Source organism: Bicyclus anynana, chromosome 8 (genome assembly GCF_947172395.1).
Source record: "Bicyclus anynana chromosome 8, ilBicAnyn1.1, whole genome shotgun sequence".
Taxonomy (NCBI): domain Eukaryota; kingdom Metazoa; phylum Arthropoda; class Insecta; order Lepidoptera; family Nymphalidae; genus Bicyclus; species Bicyclus anynana.
Window position 1 is genome coordinate 4,452,092 of NC_069090.1, and position 20,170 is coordinate 4,472,261.

Sequence of the window (20,170 nt, forward strand, 5' to 3'; positions counted from 1 at the left end):
ATGGAAGTAGGGTTGCCAACCGTACTATAATATATAGTATTGAACTATATTTCGGGTCTGCGTACTATAAACTGTTGAAGAAATATATAGTAGAAACTATATTTACACCACTGAAAATTTACAAACACATATTTTATTTTAAAACTTTATAAACGTTATCATCGAATCCAAATTTGTCTATAATATTATCGAATTCCAAACTTAACTTAACTTATTTAACGATAAAAAATGAGCTTTCGGTTTCCGGTACTTATTAACGTGAAAAACGCTTATTTACAAAACTTCTTGAAAAATGCAACAAGTGTAAGTAATTAAATATAGTTTATATAAAAACAAACCTGTTTTTTTCGCTTATTCAATTACTATATTTTATTTAGGTATACTATATTTATACTATATATGGATAAATCTAAAAAACTCTATATTTTTTCAAAAAATGTTGGCAACCCTATAAGGAGAGCTTACTTGGAAGTGGTACAAGTGTATTCTACCCATATCTCTCGGTTTCTATGCAGCAGTATATACCAGGTTGCTACAGCTCGTGCGCTGAAAGTTTGCCGTGATTCATAATAAAAGTAAGTATTATGAACGTCATAGGGCAACTGTCACCCGCACCATGCTACAGCGCACAGTATCGCTTGGCGGTCCGGTTGGACCTAGCGACGGCCTAGTAGGTATCTACTATCAGACCAGCTGGCCTATTCACTAATTTGATCTTTATTGACAACCTATTAAAACATGAAAGGTCCAACTAAACTAATGAAATAGGCATTCATTAAAATAAATTAACTAAATCTAAAAAATTATAAATAAATTAAATTAAAAAAAAAACAAAACTTGTTAAAATTTGCCGCCCTTGGTAGGGTGCCCATCACGCAGGCAGCATTCCCGCGTTGAATTGCAATAGAAAATCTGTTGCCTCCCTGAGGCGTTAAAATAGACATCAAATCAATTGAGAAATGTCATCTACCTACTGTATGATATCCACGAAAGGTTATCAGTAGGCACCAAATGACATTTCTTACATAGAATCTCAATTTCGTATATATCAACTGAGTACACGTCAAAGTTAGTGAATTAGCCAGCACATCTGAGCTAATTTAAAAAATAAAAATTTGTAAATTTACCTGAGCTGGAAATCTAACCTGGGACTCTATGGGAACCACATTACCAATTGCAGCAGAGAAGTCGTCACACAGGTTTTTTTGAACAGCCATTAATATGACAAAATAAATTACCTATCTTATATCACGACGTAGGGCCATATGTTTAGAAAAAAAATCTTACAGAGCGGATAAAAACCCGTTATTTGAGTTTATAGTTAATATTTTTTATAACTAATTAATGATACCTAACTGGTAGGTTTCATTAAAATATTTTTTTGTTTACGAACTAACATTAATTTGACAAGATAAATTATTATCTTTTTATAACGACGTAGGGCCATCCGTTTAAGAGGTATAATAAATAAGATTTATTTTTATTAGACGACACTTGACTAATAATCAATGATAGTAAAATATTTAAAATATAAATAATAAAAACATAGAACCCGGAATTTAAAAATGGTGTTATCCCACCAACAATATTTTTGAAGACGAACTAAATAATTAACTAATCGTCCTCACTTATGATTAAAAATTAGTTTTTTCTAAAATTTTCTTAAAAAATGTTTTTTCTTAAATTTCGTTTCTAATTGTCTAAATAATTAACAACGGAAACAGAGTAAGGTCAAAGGTTATTATTACGCCTCGGACACGTACCTAACACAAACGCTTCGCCTACGGACTAATTTTATAACACCTCTCCTTTTTTTAGGTTAAAACTACATGCTATAAACAATAACATTATCTATATATTATAATACTAATTTCAGTGAATACAGTTTAAAGTTACACACAGGTGAAAGAATATTCATACAAATTGAAAATAAAAATCGCATACACATAAATACGTCTCACAAAATGAAATATATATTAGAGTGTAATAGGATTAATATAGATTAATAGCTACATGCATTTTCTTTTTGAAATTGGCCAGGGACTCATTATGGATGTCTAACATAAAAACTTATTGTATAATTTCTATATTCTTAAGATTGGTGAGTTTGGGTGCTTTTCCACCAGAGATGTGCTATGCAGCTATGCTGCGAAGATATGAAATCTAAACTAGTAGTCTGCCGCAAAGTAGCTGCGCGAGAAAAATGCATAACTTGAGCTAGCTACGGTCACAGTAGATATATTACAAGCAGTAGTTGGACTTCATACTAAAGGTCGAAACGCGAGCTATACCTACGCAGCTCGTACGTGGGGTGATCGTGGGGTGAAGACCGTTGCGACTGTGCCGCGGTGACGAACGCAGTGTATTGGATTTTTTAATTATGACGACTAGGAAAAAAGTTATTATTTTTATAAAGTTTGATTAATATTTTGTATTCTAAAGGCATAATTTAATAAATATATATATACATAAATGCTTAAATGATAAAATTGTGTAAATAGGTAAATGACGTAAACGTTAATATAATATTATTAAATAATTATTTATTAACTTCTTCATTTAGGTTGTTTTCTTTGATTATTATGTAATACATAGATTTAAATCTTATGACATGTATGTTTTGTATACCTGTATTTTAAGGTAATAAAGAAGTTACGTAAAGAAGTTGTTTGAATTTAACAACATTATTGTGTTGCTCATACTTTAATGTATTTGAATAAAAAAAGTAAAGAGCCAGCTGATATCAATATACCTATCCAGATTTTTTTATTAAACTACTAGCGAACCCGGTCAATCTCAATTTGTTTTTTGTAGTTCAGGGTCAATTTTTTATCGTCTATTCTATAGTGTGGGGGTATCGTTATCGGTATTTTTGTACATTACATAAGGGGTTAAAGTGCTAACATAATCTACGGAACCCTACACTGCGCGTGGCCCGACACGCACTTGACCGATTTTTTATTATTTGGTCACCTAGTGTGGTGGTAATAGATAGATGGCATCACCAAAATAAATATATGAAGGTCCTCCAAGATCATTGATTAGTATCAGCCTTATTTAAATCTACTAATCAAAAAACAACACGCATTTTATTGATCACTTCCTATTTTACTACAATTTACAAAGTATTTTATTTGTTTATTTAAAAAAAAGTATATTTACAATCACATAACTAAATGGAAACACAAAGTTGGCAAATGTAATTAAAATGCTGGAGACAGGCAGCCCTATCACATGTTAACGGAGCGCGCGGCTGTAGGTATTTATTTCAAAAATATGGCCGAGTTATTATACTGCTTGTAATATATCTACTGTGCTACGGTACGCGACGGCCCATAGCAGGCATCTCAGACTAAATACATAAGGACTAGTATCGCACCCAAATTCACGAACAAATTTTTCTGCCATTTTCTAAGGAAAACGAGCTTAGATTTCATACATATCTCATACTAAACTAGCAGTTTTTGTTCGTTTTTTACACCATTTAACTACACTAAAAGGTATTTTTACGGAGGTTTTTAACCGACGGACATGATTGTAAACTATGAAACATCGATTCTATAGATACAGTGTTTATATTCGCATAAGATCGTTGATCATATACTTTGACAGAAAAATAATGTCTTGCGAGGCAGGTCTTTATCTAATTAGTCGGAGCCAGGCATACATAATATGCATCCATAGCACGCATCCTTCCATATAAAAAATATATCTTATTTGAATCAATTTTCACCAGTGCTGAGCTATGTACACCAATGACTATGATTGGTGGATATCAAACGCATCCATAGCAACTTAGCGTAGCACATGTCTGGTGGAAAAGCACACTAACTGATGATCGGCGAGGACCGAGAAGTAGAAAGTCTTTCTTTCTCGATATTCTCGGGCATATTAAAGGTAAAAAAAGTTTAAAACTTTGAAGAAGTGAGGAGAAATCTTTATAAAATCTTCAATAAAATTGAAGAGAATAGAAATGTTAGGTCAAGTTTGTGTTTTTTGTTTTGTATCGGGCGTTAAAAACACTCTTTCATAAGTCAAGGGAAATGCACATACTTCCTACCTACGAATACATAATAAATTTTAGTCTACGTACTAACTACTTCACCTACCTACTATGGAAATCAAAATAATGTGTTCCACTTATTAAGTAAATCAGACTTGAGACCAATGAAATGGTATTTTACCACTGATTATAGAATAATAGGCAGATAGAGCGGACGGCAGATATATATATATATATACTGAATACGGCAGGGATACAGCCATTCTAAATACAAATTCATAAACGAATACATTCTCGAGTCAGTACGACACTAAGCGTCGCATCAGTAACTTTCAATATTATTCAAGAAAAAAGGCGTCTTATGTTTTTAAAAACTTATTTTTTATAAACTGTGTTAAAAAATAAGATGGAATATTTTTTTAAAGGTAAATGTGATTATTAGTCTAATAAGATATCAATTTACGTAATTGTATTTAGTGTTAAATCTTAAAATGCAAATTATGAAAAAAGTTTGTGTATGCGGATGTCAAGGAGACGTGACGTTTGTTTTTTTTTAATGGGTTTCACCGGCCTCATCGCGCTGTTTGTATAGACTCATTCTGTATCATTCTTTAATCTGTGTATTTTACGTAACAGTTTACGTAGATTGGCACCACTTTCACAACCTGGCAAGCACCATAATATAAGCTGTTTTGTAAAGACATCGGCAGATTAAGTGAATTACGAAATAGTAGGTGACATGCATGATTTAGAAGTCCTCTGTGGTGCAGTCTTACGTGCATGGCAAATGTCCTGGATTCGATTACCTACGTTATTATTGTAACAATATATTTTTTTTAAAGATTTTTTTAATTTGGCTTATCTTTTTAAAATATAACCAACTATTTAAATAATAAAAAAAAATAATGTTACAAACTAACTGACGCCGGTTACTTCGTCAGTGTAGATATTTTTTAGTCGCATATACGGCCGATTTTATTCTCCAACCACAAAATATTATTTACAACTGTGTTTCAAAAGTTTCCACTCAAACCTATAACATTATGGTATGTTTTATTAATGGTAAAGGATTAAAGCGACCTTCATAGAGCTGGTTTATAGTCCGGTCAATTTAGACATTCTATGTTACATAAATTCCCACCAAGCTGAACATCAGTAAGATTGTTCAAAATATTATTAAAAATTAAATTTTACTTTTAATTTTTGGTCTAATTTGATAAATAGAACTATTATTGGATGAAAAGATTATCGCGGACGAAGTCGCGGGCGTCCGCTGGTTAACAATATTTTTGTTGAAATATTTCACCGGTTTGGTGAAATAGACAACAGACAGACTATAACTTATGTAGCCAACGGCGTTCTCTCCATAGATGCAAAAACTCTTAAATCTTTAGGATATCTATCTTTAGGACTGATTACGAACCTATATTAGAGAAGGTATTTTCCATTTAGTACAATAGGGATGATGACAGTTTTTTTTAATTGTTATATTAGGAGTATGCTAATAGTAAAGCAATTTTCATAAAGTAACAAGATATCTGCGATCATTACTTTCGGAGCTACAGGGATTTAAAGGGTCAGATTTGCAGCACTGCCATGGATCCCTGAAAAACGCCCCATACAAAATGGCACATATCAGTGACGCCGTTGATTCGCTGATAGTTAGATTTGTATGGGCGTTCAAACAAAATTACAAATGTCTTTGTTATTTGTGCGTTTTTATTTCACATATTAAAAAATGTCACGTTAATGTAAGGAAGCTAAAAATTTATGAATTTTCATCTAATTGCGATAAAATAATTTTAGTAGATTTTGAAATTTGTGATCTTATTTATTTTGCAAAAGTCCAGTCAATCTTTGATTTTTAAATATTAGTTAGTTAAAATTGACCTTATTTATCAGAATGTCTCATAAAAATCAATATATTCAAACCTAGTAATCATCTCCATTTGTACCGTATAGTCGTCTAATGCCTACTTAAAAATTACGCATGTAGCAGTCTGTATTTAATACAAAACAAAAACGAACTTTTTTTAAATTTTGTTTCTAAGTAATTTTGATAGTCCAGGCTGATCTTAGGAACGGTCGAGCTGAAACTGATGATTGATGAAACTTTCACTGGAAAATACAAGCGGTTATTGAGCAACAAATAGTACTTTTGATCCAGAATAATCCATGATCCCGCAGCTTGTGTACAAAACAAAAAACGCGGACGAAGTCGCGCGCGTCTGCTTGTTATCTAATAAATTCTAATAAATATAAATTATGTTCTAACCGCCTTGCACAGCCTAAATGAGCATGATATTTACTATCATTACCTACTGTAGCCTTTAAACAAGCGATATATAGTCATTGAATAAAATAAACGAGATATCGCTTTTTTATGTTTCGCATAGTTGATGTTCTTTACCAGGGCCAACTGCATAGCGGACCCTTCAAGGCGGACTTCCGAGCTTCCGATTAGGCTTCCTTAATTAATTTCCGATAAAATCCATTATTTTTTTATGCAGAAAGTACACTTTAAACTAAGTTATCCTAATAGCAAGTCCAGTTGGCACCAAATGGTGCTCACGTGGAACGGTGGCAAGAATACTGGCCACTTTGATTTTATATACTATACTAGCGGAAGCCCGCGACTTCGTCCGCGTGAAACTCGATGTAAACTTTTAACTACATCTACCCTACCCCTACCATACCCTACGTTGAAATTTTTCCTGAATTTACTTTGCTATAAACATTACAGAGCCCGAGACCTTTCCAACGAATGCAAAACCGTGGAAATCGGTTCTTGCGTCAGGAAGGAAAACCCGACTTAATTTTATATAGAAGATAATCAAAGACTGGCCATAGTTCCACGTTGGACACCTAGGCTGGCTAGATTTACTCCTTGGGCAGAGAATAAGTTAGCCTGTCTCTTCGCATACATTCGTATGTACGTGAAGAAACTTCTGTGGAACGCGTGGAGGTATTAAGTTCAAATTACTATTAAATAGGTGTCTGTACTTATTAAAGCTGTGAAAAAACAATCTTCTAACGGGTTTAGAAGAGGCATATTTAGAGTAAATAGTCGTAAATTTTACGAGCAGAAACCCGTCTTTCCCGTTATTATTATTGTACAAAAGGCTTAAGTTTAATGTGCCCGTCCATGGGCCTTTTTGTGGCTAGTAAGTAGCCGTATCAATGATACAGGGTCCCCGAACTACAGGGGCCCCCTACGTGTAAAAGCAATAATTAGTAAAATGTAATGCACGATCTCATTTAATTCCTTGCTTAAGCGTGCGCCTAAAAGTTGGAAACATCCTACGTAGGTTAAGTCATTGTCATATTCATTTTAAGCGAGCGTATTTGTTCATCTTTACCCTTCATTAATTGGGCCTCCCAATTAATTTTGATGCCGGGCCTCTCCATTGCACGCTACACCACTGGTAGTAATATACCGTCTCTGGAAAAACCGATTGATTCCTAGTATCTAAAGATGGGTTATGACGTTAAAGCGGTTAGTTCCTGTTTCATTATTCATCTTATAATGTAATTCTTCGTAGGTAATATTATAAAAAAAACATACTTATTGATAAACTTAGATACATTATCAATTAAAATCGTGCGTTGTGGTTTGATTGAAGAATAAACAAAAACTGTGTGCATAGCATGAAACGAAGTTTTTTAACCGCGAATTTTAGAACGAATATCTTTAAGACTTTTGAGTGGCTTAAATAATTATATCTTGCGTTCATATACAGAGGGTAGGTACACATAAACTAACACGTGTACATATCTAGTAAGAATTATTTTAGATATCATACAATCTGCAAACATCATTTTAACATAATCACAAAAAAAACAATTTAATTACTTACTTTTTACTACTGAAGTTATTAAGTTTTCTGTAAAAAACTTCCTAAGTATACCAATTTACTTTTTATATTTTTTGTTGAAGATATTATTTCAATCAAAATTAAAATACTTCTTACCTTACTAAGTAGGTAGTAAGATAGAAATATATTGAGAAAATGTAGCGTTTTCAGCTCAGAAAGCAGTGTGGCAAAAGGGAGATCCTGCTTTTTGGAATCCCACAATTGAAAAGTGTCCTTGACATAAAAATATAATATTAAATTATCCTTAAAAGATATATGCCGCAGACAATTTTGTAGAATTTTTAATGGGTAATGTTAGAACGAATATCTTTATCGAAGCTTTTGAGTTACTTAGATAATTATATCCTGCATTCATGTACAGGGTGTAGGTACGCATAAACTAACACGTGAACATATCTAGCAAGAACTAATAATTTAGATATAAAATCTGCAAACATAATCAGTAACAGAATCACAAAAAACAACCATCTAATTACTTACTTATCTACGGAACTTATTAAGTTTTCTGTGAAAAACTTCTTAAGTATACTCGTGCCTATTTACTTTTTATATATTTGTTTCTAGATGTTAAAGATATTATTTCAATCAAAATTAAAATGCACTTAGTAAAATAAAAGTTATTGACAAAAAAGATTCTTTTTCGGCTTAGACAGCCGTGTGGCAAAAGGGTGAATCTGCCTTCTGAAATACCACAATTGAAAAGTGTCCTTGACATAAAGATATCAAATTAAATTATCCTTAAAAGATAAACATATGCCGCAGACATTTTTGTAGAATTTTTTAATGGTTAACAATTTCGTCGTACATAATTTCAGCGCACGCTATGGAAGCTCTCAAAAGTTTTTTTTTGTTTTTGCACATTTTTCTTTTGGTCGCCGTGATGTTAGTGTATAGTTGCTGCTGCTATGTATATAAGTTAGTGTATAACTAACGACAGTCACAAATACCGTCGTTTTGTATTGGTTTGTTGATTAAAGAATTTAAAACAAAACTATGGAACATTGAAAGCTTAGCCTTATTGTATATATTATTATCATTGTATTGCTCTTAAACATAGGTACTTTTTAAGTTAACAAAGGTTGCCCTTGCACTGGTCATTGGTTGTATTGTATTGTTTCTTTTATAATACCGTTGCAATAAATTTTATCAATCTATCTATACAAATGAAAGATTTTATATAGTCTTTTGTATTGTATAAAATCTATGTGAATTGCAAATACTGCAATTTTGATTAGTATCATTCACTACCTAAGCCCGTCACTTCGTTCCCTTGAAATACCTTTGAAAAAATTCCCATCTTACTCAGAAATTTAGATAGGCTTAACTTTTTGGCAATGTTTTGAATTTTCTTTTAAACAAATAAAATCTAAACTAACTAACTATATTATCTAAACTATCTGAATACCTAATTAATGCCTGATTAATTAGGTATACACTAGATGTAGTAGTAGTTTGGACGCTACACTAGTCAATCAATCAGCCCAAATCCTTGACCAAATATGCAAGAAAATATTGTTGGTACTTACTCGTACAAACAATTAAATATTATATTAATTATTCACCCGCGTGGTTCCCGTCCCCTTAGGAATACGGGGATAATATATAGCCTATAGCCTTCCTCGATAAATGGGCTATCTAACACTGAAAGAATTTTTCAAATCGGACCAGTAGTTCCTGAGATTAGCGCGTTCAATCAATCAAACAAACAAACAAACTCTTCAGCTTTATAATATTAGTATAGATTGCACAAAAAATTGTCTTAAATCCGTCATTAGAAATATATACCTTCGGGCTTCGTGAGTCATAATATGAAGAAGAAATAAATAATAGATAATATTCACAGTGACACATTGCAAAAAGGTTGTCTAGTTAAATTGCGGCCAGACATTCTTCATACAATATCTAGGAAACCATGAACTTGATCGAAGGCAACTTAATACAATTAAATTAGGAATAAAATAAGCTTTCATTTAACTTATACTATTAAATAACTAATGAGGATATATAAATAACATTACTCAACTTCTTCTTTATATCTGGCAACCCCAGACTTGCAGGGTGAAAGCAGTTTTCAAATCTGTTTGGTATATTCTTTTAACTAATGTACGATTTTTTAAATTAACCAATGACGGACGTATGTTAAATCTATACTACTCGTAATATTTAAAGCTGAGGAGTTTATTTGTTTGAACGCGCTTATCTCAGGAACTACTGGTCCGATTTGAAAAATTCTTTCAGTGTGAAATAGCTCATTTATCGAGGAAGGCTATATATTATTCCCCGTATTCCTACGGGAACGGGAAATACGCGGGTGAAACCGCGCGGCGTCAGCTGGTAAATTTAATTAAAATAATTATATTTAAAAAAAAAATGGTCTTATTGCTTTTAGCAATTTCTTCCAGACAACCTTTGTAATATATGTTAATGAACTTAGTAAAAGTTAATTCAAGTCTAAAAAAATTTCGAGCAATGTTAAGTAAGTAAGTAAGTATTCATAATCAAAATAATGAGAGTAAGTGTAAATTTCCGCGTATTATATAAGAAGTGCCATACTTTTGCTTTTTTTACAATCTCTGTCTAAAGGTTAAGGTATCGATTTTTAATTGTTGTTTATAAACATTTTTATGCGTGGTTTACCTACTTTCCAAATAAATGGTTTCCAAATTCCAGTCAATGCGATGTTCTTGTTCAAGATTGATATTTTTATAATAATAATAATTAATTAAGGAACCATACACATGCAGCACCTCATGGTACCTAAGAGGAAAACCATTTGACTTCCTCTCTGGCGCAGTTCTGTGGCTCTCAACCTCTGGAGTCGAATCTGGGTTCGATTCCCAACTCGGGTCAGTTTAGGCTTTTATAAGTTCTACATTGACTCAGGTTGGGTCTGGTAGGCATCAGCTGTGGCTAGTCACCACCCTACCGGTAAGACATACCGTCAAGTGATTTAGCGTTCCGGTACGATTCCGCGTAGAAACCGTCTGAGGAATGGTTAGAATAAACTTGTAGCTTTTTGAACAGTAAACCAGACTGTTTCTGAACATCAGATGAAATCGCAGTTAAGGGCTAACTTAAATAAAAAAAAATTTTAATAAAAAAAATTCAACCGACTTCCAACTCAAAAATTAACCTAAACTAAAAAGCAAAAAATAACATCTTACCTATGTGCTACCTTCTGATCAATTTGAAGGCGGTGCCAAGCCAGTGATGTTTTAATTCAAGCCGTTTAAGTTACAAAATTTCTGTGGTTCTTTCAGAAACGGCTTTAATTAAAACATGACACTGAATTGGCACCGCCTTCAAATTGATCAGAAGGTAGCACATAGGTAAGATGTTATTTTTTGCTTTTTAGTTTAGGTTAATTTTTGAGTTGGAAGTCGGTTGAATTTTTTTTATTAAAATTTTTATTTTTTTATTTTTAGTGTTAGCATACCCACTGCGTGTGTACAGTCACAACCTATCTACGTCGAGGAGTTCTCTTCACTGTCCCTCGTCTTCATCACCAGATCCTTAATACAGTCACAATCCTTCTAGGTGGAAAGTTCTCATCAATACAAATTTATCAAGTCCAAACACAAGGTAGCTACTGTGAACCGTCGAGGAGTTCTCTTCACTGTCCCTCGTCTTCATCACCAGACCTTTAATACAGTCGCAATCCATCTAGGTGGAAAGTTCTCATCAATACAAATTTATCAAGTCCAAACACAAGGTAGCTACTGTGAACCATCGAGGAGTTCTCTTCACTGTCCCTCGTCTTCATCATCAGACCCTTAATACAGTCACAATCCATCTAGGTCGTAAGTTCTCATCAATACAAATTTATCAAGTCCAAACACAAGGTAGCTACTGTGAACCGTCGAGGAGTTCTCTTCACTGTCCCTCGTCTTCATCACCAGACCCTTAATACAGTCACAACCCACATAGGTGGAAAGTACTCATCAATACAAATTAATCAAGCCCAAACAAAAGGTGACTGCTGTAAATCCTTGACGAGTTCCATTGTCTGTGTTTCGGCTCCATCATCAGACCAAGTCCAAACCTTCATAAAGTTGTAGTGGTTTAAAATACCTTATGGAAACACTAACAAACGTACTAGCCGTCTCTACAACTTTCGAAAGTTCCCCTCAATTTCTCCAGGATGCCATCATCAGATCCTGACATGAAAAAAATGGGACCACCCTGGAAGTATACCCTACAAAACAAAAAAAGAATTTTTAAAATCGGTCTATAATTGACGGAATTATCGCTGGACATACATAAAAAAAAAAAAAAAAAAAAAAAAAAAAAAACATACATACAGCCGAACGTAGAACCTCCTCCTTTTTGGAAGTCGGTTAAAAATAAACAAACCGACACTATAAAGTTCATCTGCCCTTTCTATCACAAAAAGCTCTATTATTACTAGTGATGAAAAGTATTTACCTACATAGATAGCAAAAAAACCGACGTAAAAATAGTGACATTGCATGTTGTGTTTTTCTGTACTATAAGTAAATAATTATATTAAAATTAAATTCAAAAAGCAATTCCGTTCAAGCTTCTCTTTGACTAACTCCCTACCTCGATCCTATTCTACTCCCCCCTAACCCTACAGTCCTACACCTACCCCTACCCTACCCATACACTACCCCTATCCCACCCAACCCGATCTCTACCCCTACCCTACTTTCTATAGTCTTTAGCACTCAGAATAGTGTAGCTTCCCAACAGTGAAATAATTTGTCAAAACGGTTCAGAAGGTTTGAAACCTATTCATTAATGCAAACCAACAAGCAATCAAAACTTTCCTCTTTATAATTCTAATATAGATAGTATAGATAGATTATACGGAACTCATCGTACGCGAATCTGACTCGCACTTTTTTTGTCGTCAACACATTCTTTCCGTTTCATTTAACTATATCGTGTTGTGAACCGGTGAAATTTTACACGCAATAAAAACACTTGTTTTTAAAATAATAATGCATTAAACGTACATTTTTTCTCAACCACTGTTCAAGGATGCAGTTTTTTATAACAGGACAACATAACATGAGAAATGCGTAAAATCTGGCAAAACGCAGTTGTGCCCAGTGAAATGTAACTTTTAGAGGGAAGAGTGTGAAGGCATCCTACTAATATTATAAACGCGAAAGTTATGGATGTTTGGATGTATGTTTGGATGTTTGGATGTTTGTTACTCTTTAACACCGCTACTACTGAAGCGATTTGGCTAAAATTTGGAATGAAAATGGGTTTTACTCTGGATTAACACAAGCTAATTTATCCCGAAAAATCCATGGTTTCCCGAGATTTGCGAAAACTGATGATTTTAATGATATGAATGTTTGTTACTCTTTCACGCCTCGACTACTTAACCGAATTAGCTGAAATTTGGTATTGAGATATATTATAGCATGGATTAACACATAGGCTACTTTATATCCCGGAAAAATCCATGGTTCCCGAGGGATTTGTGAAAAACTAAATTCCACGCGGACGAAGTCGCGGGCGTCCGCTAGTATCTGGATAATGTCTTCTGTCATATTTTTATTGAATTTTAAAAGGATAAGTTTTTATTTCAAAAGCTGTAAATTGTCGAATACCTAAAACCTACATATAACCTTCACTATTTCAGAAATGAAATAAAATGAAGTAAATCAAATCAATCAGCTAAGTCTAGTTTAGTTAACGTTACGTTCAGTATCAGAAGTAACTTTATACAATTTTCGAGGGTGAATTTCAGACGCACCTGTCTGTGTTGATTTATTTGTATAAGTATCTGTTTTTAATGTAATAAGGAAACTAAACTCAGTTTCATCATCATCATATCAGCCGATGGACGTCCACTGTAGGACATAGGCCTTTGTAGGGACTTCCAAACATCACGATACTGAGCCACCTGCATCCAGCGAATCCCTGCGACTCGCTTGATGTCGTCAGTCCACCTGATAGGGGGTCGGCATTCCAGCACTTTGGGACCCCAACGTCCATCGGCTCTTCGAACTATGTGCCCCGTCCATTGCCACTTCAGCTTCGCAACTCGTTGAGCTATGTCGGTGATTTTGGTTCTTCTGCGGATCTCCTCATTTCTCATTCGATCACGCTCATACCTACTACTGCATACCTACTCCTAACATTGCTCGTTCCATCGCCCGCTGTGTGACTCTGAGCCTTCTTATGAGGCCCATAGTTGGCGACCAAGTCTCGGAACCATAGGTCATCACTGGCAACACGCACTGTTCGAAGAGCTTCGAACTCAGTGTAGGAGCATATTATTACAGTTCTATTCCGTTAAGTGCGTTTGACTTTAGTTATAGTTGTAAGATGACAAACTAAACGCGGTTGGGTGTATAAATCATTAACGCGCTGTATGTGAGTCTTACGCTTGTCTGTACACCTTATTATTATTTTTTTTTTTTTTTTAGTTCTGCATACAAAGCCAAATAGACTTCCGAAAGTAGAATAACTTTAATAATACAATTTTGATAATTGGGATGATGACTGGGTTTGAATATATTGATTTTTATGATAAATTCGGGTAAATAAGGTCAATGATAACTAATTTATACATAAAGATTATGAAATTTCAAAATCTATTAAAAATCTTTTATCGTAATTGGATGAAAATTAATACAGTTTTAGCTTCCTTACAATAAATGTGACATTTTTAATAAATGAACTATAAACATAAACGCACAAATAACAAAGATATTAGTAGTTTTTTTTGAACGCACATACAAATCTAACGATCATTACATTATCTACGACGTCATAAGTTCCTGCCATTTTGTATGGGGCGTTTTTCAGGGATCCGCGGCAGCGCCGCAAATCTGACCTTTTAAATCCCTGTAGCTGCTCCGAAAGTAATGATCGCAGACACCCTGTTCCTTTGACATAATTGCTTTACTATTAGCATACTCTTAATTTATATACAATTTAAAAAACTGTCATCATCCCTATTGGCGTCAAAAAGTCTCAATAATAACAATGTAGGTAAGTACAAACTCTAGTGCGGTAAACATCTCACTGGGCGTGTCCTATGTTTCGAGGAACATGTCAACATATACGTGATCTCACAGTCAACAAGTAGGTTTAAGTTTTACGTTTACTTGTTTGTATTGAATGAACTCATAAAGTATCATGAGTTCTTGACATTGTAGTATTTGAAGTGACTTATAAACAAACGTTACGTAATAAAGCCGTAATAGTTTAACTATTAAAAGGCCGGGCTTTTAGAGAGAGGTCATGATTTCGCGCCAGTTGTACTATTGATATACTAACTCCTAGCACAATCTACGGACGGCCGCGTGGCGCAGTGGGTAGTGACCCTGCTTTCTGCATCCACGACCGTGGGTTCAATTCCCACAACTGGAAAATATTTGTGTGATGAGCATGGGTTTTTTCAGTGTCTGTGTATTTATACATTATATAAGTATTTATATGTAGTATATAAATGTATATGAATATTATAATATCAACTATCTTAGTACCCATAACACAAGCTACTTTGTATGCTTACTTTGGGGCTAGATAGTGATGTGTATTGTTTAAGTATATTTATTTATTTATTTTATTTATTTAATCTAGTAAAGTCGTATGTAAAGTTGATGGTGTCACACCTCTGTGCCTGAGAGACCTTTAGCCGTCGGTGACGGTTAAGATCATTAACATAATTATGATAGAAGAGTTAAATTATATATTATAATCTATTATACAGGATGTCCCGTGTGTTCTCACTCGTTGTTGGTTAATTTCTCTTCAAGTAGCTAGTAGATATTTGTACAATTTTCAAATTGTAAAATGACTGTTGTTTTTGTCATTTCAACTGTTTATCTTATGATTAAAAAATGTTATTGTCAGATCGAAAATTGCAATTGTGACGATATTTTTTTAAATAATGTCCAAAAATGTACAACATTCATTTTTTTGGAATTCTTATTAAATGTACGTGTTTTAAGCTAGGTATACAACTTTGCCTCGTACATTTTTTTTCAATGTAACCGTGTTAATAAAGTACATACAAAAAAAATCGTAAACATAAAAAAGTAATTACTCCAGATTTTATTAGAAAAACTTACTTTGCAGTAGAAGAAAGTAAACTTTCATAACTTAAAAAAAACCATTTAAAAATAAATACCAAGTATGTATGTCAACGTGTAAGTAGTTTTCCAGCACATAATACGACTAAATGGCACTTAAGGTAGTGATTTATATATTTTGTATAACTTGAAAACAGTAAAATTTCGGCTTTATTTTAATTTTTAGAAAGAAAAGAAAGAAAGAAAAAAGCTTTATTAGAGAATTTATATATAATTTATTTTAGTAAGTCTTGATGTCAGCTATCATCCTGTAAAATATTGCGTAATATTTACGGGACTTCCTGTATATTAGATTGTGCAAACGCGTTTGAGTGGTAGAACCTTTACAGATAGTAAGATAAGTAGGTTTAGTTTACGAGCACTTTAGGTTTTTACCTACGAAACTGGAGATATTATAACCAGCATTTTCAGATTTATTCATCTATGGATTGGTGCGCATTTTGAAATTCAAGTAAATTTTATTCTTATTTCAAATTCAAATACATATTTGTTTTTATTTAGTGTATTGTTTAAATAAATAATAAAGTTAAGAACATAAAATTGAAAATTTTGAAAAAGTTCATGAAATTATTAATTACACTTTCGATCAATATTCTTTTTCAGTGCGTTTCATTTGAGACCCCACTCGAGTATATTTGCAGACATTCTTCCCCACTTTCAACCCCCGGAACTGTTAAACGGTTCAGCTGATTTTTATCAAACATGTCTAAAAACACTCGTCCATAAGTCACCTTTCATACAAACAAAACTAAATAGAAATCGCTTCATCCGTTCGGGAGCTATGGTGCCACAGACAGACAGACAGAAGCGTCAAGCTTATAACACCTTTTTTGCGGTGGTGGTTAGTAAACGAATTTTGATCATTATCAAATTATTTGACGGCCTCCGTGGCGCAGTGGTATGCGCGGTGGATTTACAAGACGGAGGTCCTGGGTTCGATCCCCGGCTGGGCAGATTGAGATTTTCTTAATATGTCCAGGTCTGGCTGGTGGGAGGCTTCGGCCGTGGCTAGTTACCACCCTACCGGCAAAGACGTACCGCCAAGCGATTTAGCGTTCCGGTACGATCGTGTAGAAACCGAAAGGGGTGCAGATTTTCATCCTCCTCCTAACAAGTTAGTCTGCTTCCATCTTAGACTGCATCATCACTTACCATCAGGTGAGATTGTAGTCAAGGGCTAACTTGTAAAGAATAATAAAAAAAAAAAAAATATGTTTTTGCTTTACTTATGTTCCCTAAAACGCTTGACTGTATCAATAAACCTTACTTATCGAAAGTCTGCGGAAAGTACTCGTTGGTACCTATTAAATATTCGTCTATGATTCTACGTAATTGTAACTAGTAATGTAACTTCAAATTATAATTTCAGTCGCGTACGTCCTTTGTCACGCGTGTATAGCCTTCGTATATTGTGCAACACTATTCGAAAAACAGTAAGGAGAAAACTGTTATATTGTATCTTGAATAGAATCAGGCGTTATTTTGCGGAAGCTCATTATGAATTAACTTGCGGACTTCAGCGTGAAATTCAGTTTTTCCCTTGTCCAGCGGGACCATGGTTTTCCTCGGAATAAAATATGTTCATGTTAATTTAGGGTTCTATAATAGAAAAATTAAAAAAATCCGAAAATCAATATAACTTGGTAACCCTAGGGATTTTTGAAAAACTATTGGAATTAGTTTTAGATCATTAGGTGGTATATCTACCATTTGCGTTTTATCCATTAATTACGGGACATCCTGCATATTATCTCCATTCCAATTATCAGCCAAATCGGTTCAGTAGTTTTTACGTCAGAGTAACAAACATCCATACACATGACACTCGCAAATAACGTGGCTTTCTATTGGTAAAAGAGTTTTCATGATTGGTTCAGCAGATCCAGAGATTATGCAGGGATTGGTGGGTCCAGTGATAACTATGTGACTTTATATAACGAAGTCGCGAGTTCGAGTTCTGGGTCGGGCTTCGAAATATTGACCTGTTTTTCTTCCGAGAAATCATTATCATCATCATTAATCAGCCGATGGATTTTCACCGCTAGACATATGCCTCTTGCATGGACTTCCAAACAACACGATCTGGAACTCTGGAGCCGCCAACATCCAGCGGCTCCCTTCAACACCCGCTTGATGTCGTCAGTCAGCGGGGTCGACCAAAACTGCGTTTACCGTTAAAGTACTCTGTCCATTGTCACTTCAGCTCCGCGACTCCCTGAGCTATGTCAATAACTTTGGTTCTTCTGCGGATCTCCTCATTTTTAATTCGATCACGCAAACTCCAAGCATAGCTCGCTCCATCGCCCACTTAGTGAATTAAAATCTATTATATGAGGACTACAGTTAGCGACCAAGTCTCGGATCCGTAAGTCATCACTGGCAACACGCACTGTTCGAAAACTTTTGTCCTCAGAAATACTGGGTATTTCTAAGCCTGAATTTGAAGCCTATGAGCTTCAATAGCTCAACGGTAGAGCAGTCGGATTCATCACCGAGGGGTGCTGGTTCGATCCCCACCCCGTTGGTCTATTGTCGTACCCACTCCTAATAAAGTCTTTCCCGACTAGTTAGAGGGGAATGGGAATATTGGTCATATTTAAAAGATATGACAAATATTCTTTAACAAAAAAAAATAGGTCCGGAGTTGGTGGTGTCACGACCCCGTGCCTCAGAGAGCATGTTAAGCCGTCGGTCCCGCTTATAAGCATTAACATCAGGTAGTGATCGTCACAAAATTATCACCCTACATATGATTATTCCGCAAAACCTATTATTACACCGTCATATTATGACCTCACAGAAGGCCAGAAGATCAGATGTGTTAATTATTATTATATACTAAGTTATTATTTGTTTGCCTCAAATGATTGGCTATTATATTAGCGAATGCTGGCTAAAGTGCCTACTATTTTTTCTTAGAGTTAAGTGCAAAGAGTATAATATAGGTATACCAAGGAGTAGAAGTGAATCTACATACCCGAAAACATTGGACATAGCAGAGATATTATTTCCGCATACTGAATATTTTTGAATTATAGTCAGCGGCAATTTTAGAGATTTTGTTTTTAAAATAGTTGAAGAAACCAATTGAGAAAAACAATAAAAAAGACGAAAATATTTTTCTACTTATCCGTTTTTCGTTCGCACTGGAGTTTCGTTTTGCACTGGAGTTTCGGCATCTTGGTCAAGTGCCTCCCCCCTTCCACCTTGCAGTCTAAACGGATATGTATATCGATACGTGAAAAAAATCATAGAGCTATAGTATAAAAACATAATTAAAATTGAAGTGTCTGTAGGAAATAAGTGCTAAGTCATTTACAATTTTCCACGATAACACAAACAAGTTTATATTTTGTATTTGTCCGGGCTAATATTTGAAACGGCTAGATCGTTCGTAATGAGACTTTTACTGGAAGATAGAAGAGATTATTGAACAACATATTGGATAATCATTATCCTGATTTATAAAAAACTGTATTTAACGCGTATAAAAAATAGCAAGCGTCCGCCAGTAAGTAATAAAATTAAAAGGAAAACTATCACAACTAAGTAAGGTTTATAATTTAAAGAATTGTAATTGATCAACCAAATAACCCACCAAGTCCAAGTCGAATTCGCGCAGGAAGGGTTCCGTACCATTATTTATCATAACAGCGGCAAAAAAATTGTCGCGTAAAAATAAACGTAGCTATTTTATAATTTATTTTATTTTGTTTTTGGTAGGTATTTGTTGTTATAGCGGCAACAGAAATAGGTAATCTGTAAAAAAATCAACTGTTAATTATCATGGTCAACATACAGTCTGGTAGGTGGTAACAGACGGGGGGATGGACAGCGGAGTCTCACTATTAGGGTCCAGTTTTACCCTTAGGTTACGTAAAAACATATCCTACTTTCTCGGAAAAATCCATGGTTCCCGCGGGATGTGTGGAAAACTTAATTTTGTTTTGTAAGTCGCGAGCGTCCTCTATATAGTCCAGAATCCAGGGAGCATTTTTACAATTGAAAACAGCTGGTTAGTAACAATTTTTGATGTACTCCCCTCCTCCCTTGTAACAGTAACGAGCTTGTCAAAAATTGTTACTGAGCAGCTATTTTTGTTACTGTTGCTATAAATTAATAGTTATACAATTTAACAACCACATTGTTCTATAAATTGCATAGTAGGTACGTTATGTACGGAAATCGTCATTACCCAGTAACTCTGT

The 20,170-nt window shown here is 34.3% G+C and overlaps 1 protein-coding gene across 1 annotated transcript in view; it reads left to right on the plus strand.

Moving 5' to 3' along the window:
* LOC112058627 (fatty acyl-CoA reductase wat) overlaps positions 1-20,170 on the plus strand; it is a 60,307-nt gene that overhangs the window by 15,082 nt on the left and 25,055 nt on the right. The window lies entirely within an intron of this gene.